Raw genomic sequence first — 19,194 nt, 5'->3', positions numbered from 1 at the left:
CTTTTGTAAATCTGCACTCTCACCAGAGGTTGTTTTACCCTGACATGCTAACAAGGGGCTGTTCAGCACTGCTCCTAAACTACATCTTCATTCTGCTTGCTTTGTCTGATTGAAAGCATTTAATAGTTTAGTTTCCTTTCTCATGTAAGAGATATTTAAACTGCTTATGTTCCCCTGACTGAACATGTTTTAATGAGAACAGCTTCTTTTGGTCAACATTTTGAAGTGGTATGAGATATAAATAATAATTACAGACAGAGTAGGCTTTCCATATCCTCCTGTACTAGAGTACTAGAATAAGTTAAGGTAGGATTCAAATAATCTCATTTTAGCTTGCAAATTTAAACACCTGGATGTAGGTTCCTCTGTGTTCCTACATTCCCCAGATAGCTGGAGAAGAGTGAGTCAAAAGTTAATATAGACAAAATGTGGGTGTGTAAGGTGACCTGTAGGGTGACCTGAACCATTATCTGGGATACACTGGCTCTGCTGATGAGAGGTTTAATTTAGTTGTCTAAATGCAGGTGCCTTGTGAAGAACGAAATAAGTCAACATATTGACATGGAGCTGGCAGAAATAACAAAGGAGTCATGACCATGTGGATCACAAGTTGGAAGCCAGGACATCTCAAGTGCAATTGGCCATACACACATAGACAGCTCTAGTTCACATGGACACACTGACCTATGTGTTCTTCATCCAGTAAAACCAAAGACTCAGGTGTCTAAATAGGTATCTAGTGCTATACAATCAGTGTCAATGTGACCTCCAGCTACTTCTCCAGAAGGCTGCCTTCCCCATAAGTCTTCCATCATATCTGCTAGACCCCAAACCAAAGTCTTATGAGTTTGGCACCTCCAGGGGCCTTTAGTCATGGGTAGGCAGCTGATTCAGGTCCATTTTAGTATTCTTACAGAAAGCAGATGATTCCCACTGTCAGCCACCTGCTAAAGTTACCCAAGAAGGCATTAAAAGAAGCAAGGAGCTGAGTTTTGGCTCCTTAGTTTTAGAGTTTTGGCCTGAACTACTGATCTATCCTGCCTTTAGCTCTGCTGGGTCACATCTAAACATGTATGCTGGGCCTGCCTGCCCTCCTCAAGCCCAGAGCTTTTACATCCCATGCAGGGCACTTTGAACTAAGTCCAATTGCTTCAGAAAGAGACAATGTTTCCTGTTTCTACAACCCAGCCGACTCCTTAATCCTTTTATCCAGCTACTAGTGTGCCAACTTGTCCTTGTGTTCCTCTTTGACCTCATCTTGATTCTTTCATCCACGGGCTCCATTCCCAACCCCTGCACAAGGCATGTACTTTAAACTAGCACTCTATGAAATGGAGTTATGTGCTTCACAGGGAAAGAAACTCTTGAGCAAATGTGCAAAACACACATGCACACACACATGCTCTGGGTCAGCCTCTGCCTGTTGCTTCACCTCTTCCATTCCTCAGCCAACTGTGACATTGATCAAGTCACTTAACCTCTCACTGTCTGAGTTTACCCAGCCATAAAATGGGGATAAAAACACTTCACTTACCTCTGACAGGACATGTGGTTTAATTCCTTCATGTTTTCAGAGTGCTTTGAGTTCCTGAGCTGGGCAAGAATTGCCTTCAACTTTCTCAGGTGATTAAGGTTTGTGGTGTCCAATTTAACATACATGAAAATGGTTCCTCTTGTACTTGCTTGAGTGCTTCAACACCAAGGCTTGCCAGGGGACCTTAAGCAAATTGTTTGCTTCTGCTTTTCCTTTCAAGAGAAGAAAGGATTTTTGCCACAGAAGACACAGACCTCCAGAATTTCAAATCATTGTTTTAAGCATGTCCAGGGCAAGTTCTGTGCTATCTAAGTGTGAGTAAGATAACAGGCTTGGAGAGAAACCGTTTTCTTGCACCAGGACAAAATCAATTTTCACTGATTTTCCCAAGGTGGTTTTTTTGTTGTTGTTTTGTTGTTGTTTTTTTTTGTTTTTTTAAATTATTAAATATACATTCTTTAAATCAAATCACTGCCAGAACTAGAAATATTCTCTCAGTTTCAGACAAATTTGTTGGGATCTGGTTGCTGAGATTTTGCCCTGTGTTGATGTTGTCCAAACACAGGCAGATGCTGTAGTTTGTATCAGAGGGAGAAATAACAAGGTTCAATGACACAGAAATTGCTCATTCAAGTTCAACTAAATCCCTGATTTGTTAGAGTCTGGGGTATTAACCACTAAAGCAATTTCCCCATGGAGCAGTGGGGTTTGTATAATCCATTGCTTTGAAATCAAGGTCAAATGCCCTTCTGAAAGTGATGAGTCAGCCCAGATACTTTCTTAGAGGCAGTGCACAGATGTTGAGGGAAATTCTCTCATTTGACCTCTCTTACTAACTTGTTAGCAAGTGCAATGGCTGATGTTCTGTAAAAGCTTCCCTCCTACTTCTCACCACCTTTCCATGCTGAAAAATTCCTGATTACATGAGTAGAGATGGCATTTTTATTATGGTGACCTCTGATAAGATGAGCAGTGAGTGCACAAACTAGATTAATATGGCATCTGAGAGGCACCAGGTGAAAGGAAAACTTCCTGTCCTGGACACAGAAATTAGTTCTCCATTATTTACCAAAAATTAAGACAGGAACTGGCTGAAATCCTTGGTTTATCTCCACAGCTGCACAGAGGTTCATGGGGTTTGCAGGCCATGCAGTTCCATCTCTTCTTTTCTTTTTCCCCTTTTACTTCTCTTTCAGTTCTGTGCTGGTTTCCTAATTTTTCTCATCTATTTCCACCCTTCACCCCCTCCCCCCGAGTTTTCTGCCATTCACTTTTGTGTTACTGTGCCCTAACAGCAAATTAGTCCCCCAGTGCCAAAGGCAACATCCATCACCCCATCAGGGCTCCTTCTGCTTCCACCCGTCACCTTTTGAAACAAAATAGCCCAATGCAAACAAGAAGAGATAAGGGCTCATTTTGAGCACAGCATTTTTATTTACTTCAGGTGTGATTTATAAAGCTGTCACTGAGATCTGTTGGCAGCTGTGGATGCAGTAGGAAAAGTTGTTTCTGTATCCCATTCAAACAGTGATGGGAAGTGGTTTAACTCTTTGGCTGCAGCAGGAGGTGTGTGAGTGGGACTCCTTTGGGCCTCTTTCTTGCAGGGGCATAAGAGAAGGCTTCAAATCCAGAAGCTGAGAGCTGGGGAGGTCCCAAAGTGAATCTGATCTTGAGGTGGGAGAGTGTATTTCATGTTGACTCCTCAGAGCTCTGCCCTTCTTCCATTACTTTACCCCTGCCTTAGAAAGCAAATGATGGTGTGAAATTTAAGGTCTCCCTGACTGGCATGAAGGAGAGAATAGAATTTATTTTATTTTTTATTTTATTTTATTTTTATGTCTTTGTTACTAGCTTGCTAAATTAGCTTGGCCAATGCTTGTCATTTCCCTGTGGCTCAGTTTCTCCATCACTGTTGTGGAGATTCAGTTCTCCCATGTAAAGCTTCCTCTGTCTCTTGGCATAACTTGCTCATTTATTCTTGAGGTAACCATACCCTGCTTTGATTTCTAGCTGGCCCTATCTATAAGTTCAAGACAAGATCATGGTCCCTGCAGTGTCCATGCTTTCCTGACATGTAGAGTGAGGCTGTTGCTACAGTGGCAGGAGGAATCCAAGGAACAACAAAATAACTGTGCTCCACAACTTCCTTTGCCTATCTGCAAGCCCTCAGAAGCAGCCTGGTTACTTCTGTCATGGATGGAGTAACTGGAGAACGTGGGCATGACTCTCCAGGGTCTTCTCTCTGCCAGCAGTAGAAAAGCTGAGACACTTGGGCTCTCCTGCCAGCTCTTTCCAGCCTCCTTTTAAAAACTCTCTTTCCCATGTCAGGAGCTGCATGGTCCCCTCCCCTCATCCCTGCATGTGAGAGCTCAGTGTTGCCTGAGCTGCTCAGAAGCCATAAACCACATCTTCTGGACTAGACAGACACATCCAACATCTAGGCAGACTACACCACCCAGAGGATCCATCAAGAGCCAAGCAGCCCTTCTATCCCAGAGCCCCAAAACCTCATAACAGCAACAGAGCACCTGGCTTCTCCCTTCCCTTTAATAACCTGCATGGAGTATTTCCATGAATTCCTCTGAGCTTCTTTCCCCCAGCATTTTCCCCAGTGCACACAGTTCTCCCAGTCTCACCAGCCTTTGCGAACAACACCAGTGGGTCTGACCCCTGGGACATTATCCCAGGGTTCAGGCTTGTTATTTCTTACTCCCCCACCCCCTTCTTACCATACATTTGAGGGCTGAGGAGTGGCTGTAGGTAGAAAGTGGCCTTTAGGTTGTTTTCACAGGCATTATTACACTGTCAAGGCGAGGTGTAAGGCAAGGTTGTTGAAGAAAGGGATTTGACAAGTGCATTTATTTTAACAAGCAACACAATTCAGTCCATTTAAAAACACGGCAGGTTTGTAAATGCTTCTGGGAATCAGCCCTGCAAATACTGGTGTCCATAGGCTCTCTAAAGCATAATTAAGGCAGGAGTTGATTGACTGAAGAAAAATAGAATGTCAGCAATGAAGGCAATTATAGAAAACAGCAGCTCCTTTGCATTACTGTTCTGTTTTGTGTTCAAGCTTAGAAACCTCCTCAAGAATGAGAGATCCTATGGCTTAACCTCCCTGAAGCCAATAGCAAAACCCTTCATAGGCTTTAACATAGCCAAGATCTAAGCCTCAAGATCAAGTCAATGCCAGGGAATGCTCTGCTGAGACTGTTTTTCAAAAGCTTCCCTTGGATGGCTCTCATCTAGAACCCACTGACAATTGGAGTGACCCTAAGATGGTCTCAACTGGCATGATCCAAATCTAATAATTGCATGGCAGTCATCCCGTGAAAGCCTTACCCACATCAGCTCTCCAGTTCAAGCTCTCCTAGTTGAGTTTGCATTGCATGTCTTCATACCACACTTCACCTTCTCACTCTGAAAGATGCCATGTGCAACACTTGGCAAGCACATTCACAGAAAGACACCCCAGTTGCCTTCATAGAGAAGTAATCTTCTTCATGGATGTCATGACTCATCTCTGCAACCTCGAAATGTAGCCATTCCTTTGGTACATAACCTCTTGTGCCAGCTTCTCACCCATCATTTCACCCATGTTGTGGGTCTCCTAACTCAGAGAACATTGCAGCTGGGTCTACACACCATGTACAGAATAGGTCTTCCAGCTTAGACAAAGCTCCTGGAGAAAGCTTTTCCTCTGGAGATCTGGCATGCACACACTCAACACCAGCTGCAGCCTGCAGCTGGCTTGCTTCAAAACTGCCCTGAAAAAATAAATAACAGGTTCTCTCCAAATTCATTCAGAGAAAAGTACCTCAGATGTGTTTATTGACAGTGGCTTTTTTCCCTTCCAGATAGGGCTGGAAAGAACTTCTGCCTCTGGAACCTGACCAGCATCTGAGACAAAGTACTAGAAACACAGCTGGGCAGCTCCAAATATCATCTCTTGGAGTTCTCTCTTTCATTTTCTTTTTTTCTTCCTCTTCTTTCCCCTCTGAATAACACCACAGAGCCCATACTGGTTTCCACACTTGGGTGCAGGTTCATTACATGAGGAGCAGGCAGTTGGGCATTTGGGGAGGGGAGAAGGTCACAGGAGTTGCCAGTGAGCTTGTGTATTGAAGTGGATTGCAAAAGCTTCTTAAAACACTGGAAAGGAATTCATTACCACTACCCTGCATTTTTAGATGGTGAAATAGAGGCCCAGGGATGCAAAATGTGTCACTGAAGACCATTCAGCAGGTTCATGGCAGAGACTGACATCTGAGAGCTGCCCAATAGGCACAAGAACTCACATTAGTTATTTTGCAGTCTATATAGGTTATATATTTTGAACCTGGGAAAACAAACAAAAAAACAAACAAAAATACTCCACACACCCTTATAAATCTAGCTGAGACCTCAGAAAATCTCTTTTCCCACCTTTATTTCCTATTTGCTACCACAGTTTCCTGCAGAACTTCACGAGGAGGGGATTTGCAGAAGTGCCTGTGCTCTCCTCACCAAAAAGAGCTTCTGAGGAAGGCTTCAGGGGTCTGCTGGTCTGCAAGACATGATAGATGCCATGTGATGTTGTTGGCAGCTTTCAGAAGCAGATGCACACATGCTGACAGGAATTTCTGTTTTCCACTTCAATTAAGGGGCAGAGGGAAAAAAAATAACCACAAGGAGCTGTTAAACCAAATTGCTAAGAAGCTTCAGCCCATCAGGGTTACTGACAGCTTCTGCAAACTGTTTGCAAAGAAAGTTTCTGGTAGAATAATAAAGCTTTAGGGCCAGGCCTGGCAAAATCTCAGTCCCCTCTGAGAGGTGCTAAATGTCCTCAGATCCCCATGGACACACCTGCTAATGTTGCAAGGTTATTACGGGATAAATGGGCAACTTGCCTAACCAGGAAAAACAAAACAACAACAAAAAAAAAAAAAAGAAAAAAAATGTTTTTTGACACTGTGTGTGGCTCTGACCAGAAGAGCTGCCCCCTGAGATCCAGCTGCAAAGCCGGGATGGCTGGTTACAGTCCTGATGGATGCAATCCTGAAGAGCTTTAGCTCCTAAGGCTGATGACCTTGTTGTTTTTTAGGTGCCTAAATCCACCACTGAGACACCATTAATACTCTCAGAGTTCCTTCTAAGCCTCTTTTATGGTGGGCTATAGAGTTTCACCTGACTGCTCCAACCCAGTCTTGTCCACAAACGGAGAGATTCTCAGAGAGGTGGTTGCAAATGAAGTGATACTGCACCCAAAATAGTCAAGGGAGTTTTTCTCAGTCATATGGTCCATTTCATTCAACACAAAACAGTGCACATCAACCAAACCTGGCCAGCTGTTAGAAGGAGGTACAGGAGTTGTCACCTTTTCTCAAGAGAAAACCAGTGATGGGGTAGTGAATTCATCTCTCCAGGGAGGATGCCAACCAGTGGCCTCTATGGCCTCCTGATACACAGTTCCTACAATGAAGCAGAATTCTGAAGATCCCTCCAATAATCCCATATTCCCTGAAATGAGTATTTAAAGATACTGCTCCAACAGGGATTTGGTTACATCATGAAACATTACCTAAGAGTGAGGTGGTGTAATGCCAGTGAAGATTTGACCCCAGGGAGCACAGACTGGAGTAAGAAGTGTTGGAAAAACATGGGATGTAAATGGACTCTCTTTCTCCATACTGCATATACTCCAGGGTAGAAACTTTGCTACTTGAGAAGGGAAGTGATTTGGTGAGTGAGGCAGATGTTGCCTGGTGTGGATGTGATGCTGAGGGACATGGTTTAGTGGTGGATTTGGCAGTGCTGGTTTAACAGCTGGACTTGATGATCTTAAAGGTCTTTTCCAACCAAAACAGTTCTTTGATTCTATGGTGAGTCTTTCACCTTGATGAAGAAGAAGATTTTTAAGAAGTTGTTGACATCTGAAAGACTTAGGAGAGATGGAAAGACAACTGAAGTTAAATTAGGACAGTGTCTAATAACTGTTTGCACTGCAGACACACACATGCACACAAACATACCTCATGCAACTCTGGTAGCTCTGCTGAATTACCAGCTAAGGAGATAAACCCTGCTCCATCTTCTTTCTCCTTCATGACACTGGTCTCAAGAAGAGAAAACCTTTGCCAGCCATCCTCCACTTCATTAGTCCTTATTTCTGGTTGCTAACACTCCAACTCCTCTGTCCTGGGAAGACACAGAGATAAATCAAACCACTAACCTTTGTCTTTCAATAGTCAGGCTTGATCACCTCAGCAGAAGAACTTTAGCCTATACTGCATTTATGAGTAAGTCTTGGTCCATATTTATTAAAGGTCTAAAAAAATTATACTTTTACCTTCAGACGTGGCCACCACCAACACCAGCTAAAGACTTATTGAAATACTCTGGTATTTCAGAGTTAAAGGGAGATTCAAACTGAGTGTCTTGGAAATTGTTAGGTTCTTCAGGATGGTAAACAGAAGTGAGCTGCTGCCTTGTGCTGGATTGTGTGTACATGATTGCCCTCTTCTGGGTCATCTCAGAACAGCTCACCCCCATTTAATGTCTGAGAGTCAGCAGACTCATCTCCATCGATGGAGCCAGACCTACTCTGCTGTTACCAGCAAGTCTCATTTTCCATGAGCTAAATGCTCCTTCCAGCATTCATCATCATTTTCTCCTTAAAACCTCTCAGGGGAGGACTTTTTGCATCATTATAATCCTAATCCTTTGTATTTGTTTTTATTTAGGACATTTTGTGTTCAGTTTAGCTGATGAAGTTTAGCCAGAGGGCAAAGAAAAGGCCCACAGGACCATCAGGACACACTTCTCCTTCACATGTTCCCTGGGACAAGAATCCTGAAGGCTCTCCTTGTCACTCTCTTCCCCAGGTATGTATTTTCATTTATCTGTTGTAAAGGTCTCACACTTGTTCTGTAACATTGGTAAGGGCAACATGACTGTTGCTGACAGCATCATGAGGCTGGTCTGTGAAGCATCTGGAGAAACCATCCCACTGAGCAGTGAATGCAGGTCTTACTTTCACCTGTAGCAAACAAACACAAAATCAAAAATTCTTCCTTGCCACCCACCTTCTGCCTATTGGACTGGAAGTTCTCTAGAGCCAGGTGAGTCCTTTTCTAGTTGTTTGTCCCCATAACTGTAAATCACAGTGGCCTCCTGCAGCTGAACACCCTCCTGGGGTCCCGTTTCAGCAGCAGCGCTATACGAGCTCTGAGGGCAGCCACAAGGGACTCCTAAGCCTAAGTTCTTTCAATGCTTTGCTTATATTTAGCCTTGCAACATTACCTAACCTCTTTTTAGGTTGTTTCCATGACAACCAGCCCCATAATAAAAATCAAGTGTTGGCTGCAGGATAGAGGAATGAGGGGTTGAGAGGGAGTTTCACGACACACGAGGAATACAACACTCTCATGCTACTGCACCACCACTCCCTGTGTCATCTCAGGTAGGATGGTTCCTTCTCTCTCAATGCAGAGATGCCATCACCTGGAGGAGACAGCCAGAAAAGCCTGGTGTCTTGCAACTGGTTTTAAATATCCTGCAGGTTTTTTACTGTTACTGGGGAAAATTCCTTTGTTGCTGCAGGGGAGCCCATGGGAACAGGGCTGTGAATTACACACAAATGAAAACACTTTGCACCCTTCTGGCCTTTCTTTTTCACATCTTTTTCCCTCGGCATCCCAGAAAGAAGGTTAAGGCACAAGTGAGATTGTGTGCAACTGGGAAGCTGGGGGGGGGAAAGGAGGCTGCCCACAGCTAGATGCTGGGAAATGTAGGGTCTGTATATGAGCTTCTGGGTTTGAGAGTTTTACAGAAAACCTGTCAGGTTTTGTGTGGCAGCTTCTGAAGAGCTACCAAGAAGATCTTTGCAAAGGAAGAGTTCATGTGATCATGAATCCATAGGCATCACCACGACAGGATGAACTAAAATGGTTGGTGAGCCATGAAAACTAGAGGAAAGGGTTTTGCAGATGAGGAAGATGTCAGGTGGTAAAATCTGTTTCGAAGTGGAAGGTTTGTTTCTGTAACACAATTACCTTTCTGTGTTATGGTTGCTTCTCTGCACTTGCCTAATGGAGGGCAAGATTACCACTCATGGGACAGAGCCTCCAACTGTTTAGCTTGAAGTTCAAACCAGCAAGTATGTCTCCCATAACACGAGTGACCCACTGTGTGTTGGCCTCCTCTAAGGAAGATTACAAATCCTATTTGTAATTCCTATTTTATAATGAGATTAATTGCTTCCCATTGTGCCAAATGCTTAGCATGACTCCCCAGCATCTTCTCAGACCCCTAGAGTCAAAAAAGATTAACTTTTCTTTGATGATAGGAAGTGTTAAGAGGACTAGACCACATGCACATCCATACTGAGACCTATTTTTAAGTGCATCATATGCTGGCTGAGGAACTGCAGATGCATTTGTTACTTATGGTGCCCAGAGATCCAGAGACTTGCTGCAGACTGATTTCTTTTACTGCAATATCACTTGTGATGACTTTATCCTCAACATCAACACTTGTCCTAAAGCCAAACTTCAGTTTTCATCTTTTCTGCATCTTCTGAAGAAGGCAACACTTACATCTAGAGATGCTTTAGTATCTTGGACTCTTTAAGAAGCTGATTATGGCAAATAATGCTTTTTATTAGATGATTAAAGGGAAATCATCTAATGTCTGGGCATGGATGTAGACACAAGACATACAGCTGTAGATACAATTGCAAGAAGTAGTCAGTGGAGATATGAACATGAACATTATCTGTGACTCCATTTGGCATAAAACTAACAGTGTCAGCCACACATCCATGTAGGTCTTCTGCAGGGTAAGGCAGAAAATACTGAACCTCAAATTTCTGAGACCTACCTGACAGCCAGCTCTCCCTTCAGTCCCACTTAGCTTTTTTTCCCAGTTGAACACAAAACCTCCACCATCACAGCCCCAAACATTTGCTCTTAAAATGATTGAGTTTTCCTCAGAGGGGAGCAAAACATGACAAGTTAAATGAATTAGGTAATGTTTTACCCCATATAATTTACAGTGCCATGGGGAGTAGAAACACACACATCTTTTCAGCTTGTACTTGGTCACTCCTTGTGGACTAGGGCTAATAAACTAGAGGAACTTGGAGATGAGATGATGGAGGGAAGGAACCTCCCCCTTCATTTCTTGATCTTGGAGGGCCTAGCCTAGAGAAAATGGTTACCAAACACCTGGAGCAGAACAACTAATTAACCAGAGTGAGATTTTAGTTTGGCAGGATTATATGCTGACAAGCACCCAGGGTGCTGTGGGTCTGGTTTGCTCACTACTGGGAGCAAGAATTATGTGCTACATTGCACAGCCCTGTGGGGACATCAATTTGGGTGAGTTTTGAAACAGCAAGTACCTTGATGCACAGGTTTTGTTGATTAACTTTCCCCTTGTGGAGAGCTGGAATTACAATTGATTGGGCAGGGTAGTTTGCTATAAGTTTTGCTTTTCTAGCTGGGTGTTGTTCCATTCAAATTCTCTGTGATTTATACTGGCCCAGGAGTTGGCCCAAAGAAGCTGAAAAAACAAAACAAAACAAAACAACAACAAAAACATTGCAATTAATTTAAAGCCTAGAATAGGCAAAAGGGGATTTAAATAGGAATCTTTCTCATGTTAAAGTCTAGGTGGGCAAGTGCTGCAGTGGTTGATGCCAGCTGAGGATGTAGTTTGCTCACTTCTTGTGGGACTTGGAGAAAATGGGAAGATTAAGGCAACACCTCTTCATTGAGTAAGGAAATAAGAACTTGTAAGTGAAAGCATCCATATATAGTTAAAAAACACACACTAGTTCTCTTATCTTACCTATCATTGTATGGAAAATCCTGATAAGAAACCTGATGGAAGTATATTAGCATGACTGATATAACTGAGCAATCCTGATTTACACCTGCAAAGAGCAGCTCTGTGCTATTTTCCAGGGGACAAACAGGTACCAGAGCTGGAGGAATCCTTGCACGGCTAAAGGCAGAAACATTTCCAGCTGCACCTGCCTTGACTGGCTACCTAGTTTCTGAATAGGCTGACAAAGAGACACCACCTCCCCCTCTCCAGCAAGGCAGTTCTAGACCTTTCTTACCTGTATGGTTGTGTTGGTTGCTGTGTGGCCATTTTATTATTTATTATGATTAACAGTAATAGTATGATGATTGTTGTTGTTAAAGTTTTTGTTATTATGCTTATCACAAACATATCATTATTTCTAAGCCTACTTTTGTTAGCTGAATTTGATTTTCAGGACTTCATGTGTGATCTACCTATGGATCTGGAAAGCTGATAATTTTTTCTGTGCAATAACCTTTGGCCTATCCAGCAGGATCTCTAGACTAAAAGCCCTCCCTCCTTTGGTCTGACATTATCATTTTTAATTAACTTCTGCTCTTTGCAGTAATTTCTCCCAGGCTTTCTCCAGCTGGTCCTGTATTTACCCACATGTGTTTCTTACAAGGGTTCTTAGGCTTTGTTTCAATATTTGCTGTGTGTTGGTAAATATCCAAGCTCAGGAGGACATACACAGAGCATGATTCAGTTGCCTAAAGACCAGATGTTTTAAATGCTTTCAGGTAACTTCAATACCTTAAAGTCTTTCTATTTCTTGGAAGTTTCTATTATTTATTGCTCCAGAAGGTGTTGGTTCTTCCTTCTGTCTTCTATCCCATCTGCCACCCCTGCATCTGAGATAACTTACAGACACTTCAAATGATACTAAATCACCCTGTGCAGGCACCCAGATGTGTTGACTCTTACCTTCAGCACTGAAAACTTTACCAAAGCAAATGAATATGGCATGAAAAGAGATGAGCTCATCTGCAGGATGCTGGGACTCACACTAAGGGCTGCAGCTGACAAATCTCCCTTCTCATTTCTGATGTTATCTCCATTTTTGCACTTCCCTGCTCCAGTACACTCTGGGGTTTAAGTAGGATCATGAAATTCTCTACATGATTCTGAAATTGTCCACAGCTGTTAACCTGTCACTCAGGGTCTGTTGGGGGACTAATTTTTTTTCACAAAACCAGTCTACCTTCCAATTACAGTACCATGAACATTGAAGTAATGAGGGGACCCTCTAGCTGATTTTCTGTAGTCACTGCAGAGCAGAGCATTCATTAGGGCAAAACACAACTCCACCAAAATTTCCTTCTCAAACACTTTTGTCACAGTCTGAATGAATCTTTTCAAGTGTTTGTGCCTGTTGCCAGATCACCCAGTGCAACAGTATTTGCGGCCTCTTTTATCCATGTGAAACACTGGTGAGCATACTGCAAAGCCAATATTTATTTAGTATCTAATCAACCTTGTTAAATTATCCAGGCCTTGCCAAGATCAGCAATATGAGCTCCACACTCACCCACCACTACCATTCATCTGGTGCTGGGTAGGAGTTGAACATGTTGATAGGCTGCCATGGTCATTAGGATTCAGAGGTGATCATTTATCACAGCAAATGAGTAGGAGTTGTGTTTTCTATTTTCCATGCACCATTAGGCCTGGGGTGTTTGCTCTTTGTGGATCTAAGTCTGAGTAAATACATTTGGAAGGTTGATTTCAATTGAGCTGAAACAGCTTCAGCTCAGACTTCAAGCCAACACATGACCAACTTGTGTAATCCCAAAGAGGACATCACAGATTGTTTTGGAGATGTTGTGATTCCTGTTCCAAAAGCCAAATGCTGTCAGCAGGGGACTTGGACCAATTGATCTCTAGAGGTCCCTTCCAACTCTGACAGTTCTGTGAAAGCTAAAACAGGAGAAGAAACACTTCAAAATGGCAACAGGTTGGTGGATAAAATATTCACCCAGGTCACAAGAGGTTCAGTTTCAAGTAATTAATCTGAATTAGGCAAAGGAAGAGCCTGGGCAAGAATGACTTACACCGAAAATTCATTAGATCCCTGACAAACAGGAAATATCTGTTCTTGGGGGAAATAATGGAATGGTTTGTGTTGGAAAGGACCTTAAAGATCATCTAGTTCCAACCCCCTGCCATGGGCAGGGACACCTCCCACTCAATCAGGTTGCTCCGAGCCACATTCAACACTTCCAGGGATGGAGCAGCCACGGTTTCTCTGGGCAACCTGGGCCAGGGTCTCACCACCCTCACAGGAAAGAATTTGTCCTAATTTCTCATCTAGATCTACCCTCCTTCTTAGAAATTCAGCTGGAAAAACCTTCTGTGAAGAAAGCTTCACCAGGTCCTTTACATTCCTAAGAAAATGTTCCATAACAACACATCCACCTTTTCCAGGCCAAAAGACTGAAGTTGCACCATTCCCAAACAGTATCACCATACCTCTCAAACAGCCACGGGTTGTATTCTTCTGTCCAGTGTAGACATATCAATGTTTGTTGGGGAACTTCTATAACAGAAGGTTTTAGCATGTTAGGAACACATGTGCAGCATGTTGTACAGCAGGTTGATTCTATTCTGGAAGGAGGAAAAAAGAGTGAGGTGGTTTATTTCTCAGAGTCTCATCCTGACATTAAATATAATTCTATTCTAATGTTGCATATTTTTCAGTGCCTTCAAAAGCAACAGCACTCTGACGTTGTACCAATTTACCATGACAAATTTCAGTTCAGAAAATACCCAGATTAAGTGGACACATCTGGCTGAGTTCCTTTTTGTTTTTGTTTTAAGGAGCTATCTTATATCTGAATTTATATTTTATATTTGAAATCTTAGTCCTGGGCTCTGTCTGTGCTTAGAAGAAATCCCTCTGAAGATGCTGGAGCCATGAATGAACCCTGTTCAATGGGATGAGCTCTAGGTGTGGATCCATACAGCTTCCCACTCGTGTGGGAAAATCCAGAGGAAATTCAGATTCACTGCAACAGACATTATGCAGGAATAGATCAAAACAACTCATGCCTACACCATCCTTTGGTCTTGAATTAACAGCTGATGTTCTTAAAGGTGTTTTCCAACAAAAAATATTTTGATTCTAGGATTAAATAGTAAGAAGAAGAAAATCCAAGTATCTTATGTTGACGTGACATAGCAGTGCTGGGTTAGAGCTCAGGTCTCTGCTCACAGAAAGCACCATCATTCCTACACAGCACTTGTGTCAATCCAACCATCATCATCATGGGGAGTGCCTGGAATTCCCACAGTTCCCAGTCTCCTCTGTCTCCCCTTCGTTTCCCTGCAGGATTCCCGTGGTCTGAGAGGCGACAGACAGCCCAGGCATCTCCCAAAAACTGGCTTGGGTTGCTCCCTCCCTGCTGATTCATAAACTGGGATGGCAGTCATTCCTAGGAGCCTCCTCCACAGCCCTCTCACGCAGGCTTACGATCAGCTGCAAGAGCCTTTATTTTCTTGTGGTCAACCACTCTTCCCTGAAAAGTCTCTGGAGGAAGCATTATATTTCCTCACACAAGCTTTGAACTTCTGGATTAGCACTTTCCTTTGCAGCCTGAGCACTTCCTGCACAGAAGGAATTTGTTCTGCAGCCTTTGGGGGAACCTTGGGTTAACACAAATGAGTGAAAGCTGACAGCAAGAAGCAGTTTCCAGTTCCCTTCATCCTAACAACCCACTGGTTTTGCCTCCTTCCAGGCTTAAGTCCTGACTCAGGATGAGTTAAGTGAGGGTACTGCCCTACAGATAGACAAGAGAGCTTGAATTTCTTTCACTGGGGGTTTTGCTGCATGCAAGCATTTTGCACTTATCTGATGGAATAGAAGAGCCATCACCAAGCAGATAACTTGAGGTAAATTACTACCTTAAAAGTTTCAGTTTCTGGGATCAGACTGTCCATTACATTTATGTGATTTCCCTTGATTTGGTCAGAAATTAGGAGAGGAAAAGAGGAAGGAAGGAAGGAAGGAAGGAAGGAAGGAAGGAAGGAAGGAAGGAGGGAAGGAAGGAGGGAAGGAAGGAAGGAAGGAAGGAAGGAAGGAAGGAAGGAAGGAAGGAAGGAAGGAAGGAAGGAAGGAAGGAGGGAAGGAAGGAGGGAAGGAAGGAGGGAAGGAAGGAGGGAAGGAAGGAGGGAAGGAAGGAGGGAAGGAAGGAGGGAAGGAAGGAGGGAAGGAAGGAGGGAAGGAAGGAGGGAAGGAAGGAGGGAAGGAAGGAAGGAAGGAAGGAAGGAAGGAAGGAAGGAAGGAAGGAAGGAAGGAAGGAAGGAAGGAAGGAAGGAAGGAAGGAAGGAAGGAAGGGAGGGCTGTTACTGTATGTTTGCAGAACAAGACCTTTGTAGTTCAAAAAAGAAAGGCCAAGGTGAGGAGTGTGACCCTGATAGCACAGATGAGGTCTCAGCAGCTGCTCCTCTCCCTGAAACTACTTTATCTTACAGGGTTTAAAACATGTTCTGGAGATGCAGGTTCCTCCTTGTTGACATGAGGCCACATCCTTCATTTTCACTCAAGTGCAATGATGTGGGTTTCACCTTCCAGTATTATAATGTGAACAGATTCAGTCCTTGTCTTGCTGCACACAAGGTCTGCCTCAGTGTTAGATCTGTCTTGTAAAACAAGCAGAAATTAATGTGTAGACATTTTCTCCTTTCACACCTGCTGCTGAATGATTTCTAGGGCATATTCATTCTTGGGGGCAGGGTTTAGCTAATTTTTGAAGTCCCAGGTTTCATTCTTTGCTGATGTCATTTCTGCCTTCTCAATGGAAGAAAATACTGGAGCAAAAGAGCAAGATGGTGCCTGTGATGACATTAGTCTGATGTAGAAATGTTCAGCATTCTGTAAAAACCCAGTTGAAACTAAACATGGGTATAAACAAGCCTGTTTTTCAACGAGTCTCTTAATTGAACTTTCCAGGGAAAGAGACTTGGAAAAACTGAACTTCTGTTGGATGGTTTGTGGGTTGTTTTCCCTCCCACAACCAATGGAGTAATTTCCATCCTAATCACTCATGTTGCACCTTGAGCCATATCCATGGGATGGGCACCTGCTCCTTCATGGAACACACAGTTTGAACACCTGAAGAGCCTTTAATCAACTGGGGAAAATTTTTTCCATTGTGCAGAAATGTCCAGAAATATCAGTGACTGGGGGAAGAAAGTTCTCACTATGGTTGAATTCCAAGGAAACAGGCAACTATCTCCACCATGGTGTGTCTGAGTGGTCTGGAACACTGGGACAGAGTATATGACAGGGTCTTGAGGAGCGAAAACCCAGCAATTTTATCAGGGAACACAACCTGGTTAATAGCTGGGATCCCACCTGCATTTTAGAGGAAATTCACTGAAATTTGGATTTTTCAACATGGCTCAAATTTTCTCTGAAACTGCTTAATAAGAAAGATTTTTCTCCATTTTGGGATGGCTTTTGTAATAGACTGAGTTAGGTGTAGGACAAATGTATTTAAGCAGGAAGGGGAGGAAACCAATTTCTAATATAGATAAAGCTATCCCAGAAAAAATGATCATCAGGTGAACAGGAATTGCAGAGGATCACTGCTCTTGTGGCCATTCATCCAGATGCCAGGTGATGTTCAAGTCTAGCAGACCAGAGAAAATTACTAATTATTCCACAACTCTTTCTCCATAAGATGTCCAAGTAGACCTGCTTCTGTCCCACATGTGAGGTCCATCCCCACGGATCCCACTGCCCTTCCCCTGCAGAGCAGCTGAGAGGGGGGGAACCCCTCAGGGGCTCTCAGCAGACTAGGTCACTGGAGAGAAAAAAAGGAGCCTAAAACTGACATTTTTTAGTTCACTGGCAACATGTGGTACATTTTTCTCTCTCTCTTTCCTCCTCTTCACATTTGTTAGTTCAGGAAATGAGGAAGGACAGAATTTGTGGATTGGAATTGGCTGAGAATTTTCTGCTTACACTTTTTTTCCTAGAAAGTGCCTTGATTCACCAAGCTGCAACCATTTCCTTCAGGCTGTTAAAAAAAACAGCCATTAAAAAAACTGGAGGAAAAAAAAAAAAAAGGTTTTTTAAAGTTGTTGCATGAAGTTTAGAGCTTCTTTGAAGAATAAATTCTATTTTGATTTGAAATGGTGCTTGATTTAATATTATTATTACTCTATTTCGATTTATATTTTTTTTAAAGGAACTTAAAAGACCAATAATATCTTAAATTACCCATCTTGAATTTTTCACAGATTACTGGACTCAGAATTTGGTCAAGCTCTGTCAGAAAACCTTTTTAAATCTAAAGTTCTCACAGGACAAAAGGAAGTTTCACAACCAGCTCTATTTCAATATTATTATTATTTTCTTTCTGTGTGTCTGGGATGGGAGGGATTTTATGGAAATTTGATTGAAAAATATGTTCATTGGATCCAGCCACATCCTGTGCTCTTTGTCCCACAGCAAATCCAGAGTGACTTGAATAATCTACATGGCAATGAAGGCTGCACCGAGATAAACAACTGCAGAATGATTTGTCATGATATCCCTAGAAGAAAAACAAGTTTAGATGCCACATCATATTCATTTCTGAACACGTAAGAGTGTTGCTGTGGTTCAATTGCTAGAGCTGTGCTGGCAGGCTCAGCAACTCCTGTCTGCAAAGTCTGTCAAAAAAAGGTGGTTGTACTATTGGTTTTGAAATTCCTCCACCAGCTCGGGTTGTGCTGAGCCTCCCAAAGTGGGGGGATAATGAGTAGTGTTCATAGTGTTCATGGAGCAAACTGGAGGGTAACAGGGAAATGATTTTCTGGGAGGGCTGAGAGTATTCATTCCCTGATGGTACAACTGCAGGTCATTCAGTAGGTATTTCTTCTGCAAGTGGTCCTGGAGGTGACAGAGAATTCTGAAATGGAGGGATGAGAGAGTGGTCTTCAGTTCTTCCTATCTTCATGCCCAGGTCTGAGTGCTGAGCTCCAAACCTGCTGCTGCCACTCTCATCTTGTTGGTTGCAGCACCACGTTTGAAGAGCATACTGGGAATAGATGGTGTTTCTGACGTGTGAACATGTGTGAGACAGAGATGCTTTGCTAACAGGCCCCAGGCAGGCAGGTTTCACAAGGTGAAGAGGAATCCTCTTAATTGCACACCCAGTTCTGCCATTTTCCAGCACAGCCTCAGTGATGAGAGCAGCAGGATTTGCAATGAGGCAGTTGGTTCCACCTCTCCAGAAATCATGACTTTTTCTTTCCTGTACATTACATATGAATGCAAACCTACAAAGTACCATGATGGCTTCAGAAGAATTGTGATGGCTCTTCTGCTCCAAGGTTTATTATAAATGGGGCCTCAGCAGCTTTTCTACCATGGCATAAGATTATCTTTGGTTAGTTTAAGCTCTTGAGTAAAAGGGAAACTCTTTGTGTGACAAGATGATGTTCTCCCTTACATCCCATCAAATGACAAACAAAAGACAAAGGGAAAATTAAGAAAAGGCTGAGGCAAACAATTCCAGGTTGGCTTAGATGTGTGTAGATAGTGAAGTCCATGGTCACATGAATACATGTGGGATTTACTAGGAAAACTAAATGTTCCCAAAGAAATCATGGCTACAGAGATGGATTTTGTTGTAACATTTTCTTTCCTTTTTTTTCACTTGATTTGGGTTTTTTAACAGAAATAAAAGAAAAAAAAAACAAAAAACCAAAACAAAAAACCCACAAAAAAACACAAAATAAAAATTAAAATTAAAATTAAATTAAAGTATCTAGTTCAGCTTTATTTTCTCAGAAATAAATCTTTTCTGAAGCTCAAGCTGATA

The sequence above is a fragment of the Chaetura pelagica genome, unplaced genomic scaffold (assembly GCF_000747805.2).
Source record: "Chaetura pelagica isolate M959 unplaced genomic scaffold, ChaPel_1.0 scaffold87, whole genome shotgun sequence".
Taxonomy (NCBI): Eukaryota; Metazoa; Chordata; class Aves; order Apodiformes; family Apodidae; genus Chaetura; species Chaetura pelagica.
Note: the sequence above shows the minus strand (reverse complement) of the source record.